Source organism: Rhinolophus sinicus, chromosome 2 (genome assembly GCF_057876585.1).
Source record: "Rhinolophus sinicus isolate RSI-liver-muscle chromosome 2, RSI-T2T, whole genome shotgun sequence".
Classification (NCBI taxonomy): Eukaryota; Metazoa; Chordata; class Mammalia; order Chiroptera; family Rhinolophidae; genus Rhinolophus; species Rhinolophus sinicus.
The window spans coordinates 73028567-73030836 of NC_142502.1; the positions used below are offsets into that span (position 1 = coordinate 73028567).

The 2270-nt window shown below is 38.8% G+C and overlaps 1 pseudogene; it reads left to right on the forward strand.

The window, feature by feature from the left end:
* Positions 1-484, forward strand: LOC148758798 (large ribosomal subunit protein eL21 pseudogene; annotated as a pseudogene).
* The last annotated feature ends 1786 nt before the right edge of the window (positions 485-2270 follow it).

Sequence of the window (2270 nt, forward strand, 5' to 3'; positions counted from 1 at the left end):
AAAATGACCAACACAAAGGAAGAGAGGAGAGGCTCCCGTTCTGTGTTCTCTAGGCCTTTTAGAAAACATGGAGTTTTTCCTTTGGCCACATACATGTGAATCTACAAGAAAGGTGATACTGCAGACATCAAGGGAACGGGCACTGTTCAAAAAGGAATGCCCCACACACGTTACCATGGCAAAACTGGAAGGGTCTACAGTGTTACCCAGCATGCGGCTGGCACTGTTGTAAACAAACAAGTTAAGGGCAAGATCCTTGCCAAGAGAATTAACATTCGTATTGCGCATATAAAGGACTCTAAGAGCCAAGATAGCTTCCTGAAATGGGTGAAGGAAAATGATCAGAAAAAGAAGGAAGCCAAAGAGAAAGGTACCTGGGTTCAACTGAAATGCCAGCCTGCTCACCCAGAGAAGCACACTTTGTGAGAACCAAGGGAAGGACCCTGAGCTGCTGGAGCCCATTCCCTATGGATTCATGGCATAAGTGTAAAAAAATAAAAGATCTCTGTTAAAAAAAAAAAGAATGTTCCCTTTGAAAAGGAAGGTAGGAAATAGGTGGGAACTCTCTTTTAAATGCATTAAATGTACTAGAAGTAAATAAGTGGATAAGCCACAACTATTTACGGAAGCTGGGATTACATATGATCTAATTTTCCTTTGCTTTCTTCTTATTCTTCCTCTTCATAATTTTGTTTATTTTCTATATTTTAATAATACACATTTATTACTTTCATAACATAAAACATCTTTCAAAAAAAATAAAGCTTTGTTGATGAGTATGTGCAATAATAATGGTAAGACCCTCGAGATTGCCTTTTCTTTGTGGATCCTGTCAGCCCAGCGTTTCAGAGGGGCCCATTTGTCTCAAGTCCAGCTTCCACTCTGGAATTTAAGATAAACTCACTACTTGCAGCATTTCTAAGCTATATGAGGTATTTCTTTTAAAATAAATATATTATATATTGAAAAATGCAATAAGCAATAAACATGGCGGTAAACTACACAAAGAGCATTAAGTGGAACTATGAAAAGCGGTTGGTTGGGAACGGAGTTAAGGACAAGAAGCTGACTATGTAGTCTGTTCCCCCTGGAAGAAGTCAAGGGCTATGGATCTTAACTGCCCAGATGCAAACCACGCACTCTGAGCAGAGCATTTAGACTTGTTTAAAAGTGCCTGGTCAGGAACTGAACTTTGAAAGAGCCTTTGATGAAACTTGGCTTGGCTTTCTCAGGTCTAGGAAAGTGGCATCTGGGGCTGTTTACACAGATTGGAATAAGGAGCTATTTACATTTCAAATACATATTTGCCTTTGAAAGAATCAACTTCAGATGGTTTGAAGGTTTTATTTGGAGACCCAGTCAAAAGAGCACTACCATCATCCTCCAGTTTTACTGTCACAGGCAGTGGTGTTTCCATAGGTATCTAGTGTCAGAAGGTCACCCAAAGAGTCAAACATCATGCAAGGGACAGTTGCTCACAACCAAGAATTGTCTCTCCCAAAATGCCAATGGCCTAAGTAAAATAAACCTGTCAAAACAAGACAAACACTTATTATTCCAGTTATATGAGATACCTAGACTAGTTAAATTCATAGAGACAGAAAGTAGCATGGTGGTTGCCAGGGGATGGCAATGGAGAAAAATAGGAAGTTTTCATTTTATGGGTACAGAGTTTCACTTTTGCAAGATGTGAAGAGTTCTGGAGATGAACAATGATGATGGTTGCCCAAGAATGTATTTAAGACATGTATTTAATACCACTGAACTGTACACTTAGAAATGGTTAAGATGGTAAATTTATGTTATGTGCATTTTATCACAATTAAAAATAATTTTTAAAAATCCATTCAGGGTGACCAGTTAGCTCAGTTGGTAAGAGTGCACTGCTACTAACACCAAGGTTGCCGGTTTGATCCCCATATGGGCCACTTTGAGCTGCACCCTCTTAAAAAAAAATGCAATTGAAATACACTGAATCCCAGCCCAATCCCGAATCTGCCAAATTGAACATCAGAGCCAAAGTACAGACTCCATTCTCATGATCAATGTGCATTAACCAGGGGCAGAGTTCTATCAGTTAGTGGTCATACAAGGCCCAGTGCCAAATAGGCTAAAGTCCCGTGAAATATAAACAATAACAAACTAGTACAATTCAAACCCTTGTGAGATATATGAAGAGACTTCACTCCTTTTGGTCTAAGAAATCAGAGAAAACCTCATTTGGTTCCAAATGTGATTGTGTATATAAATGATCTTTTTAAAGCATAAAA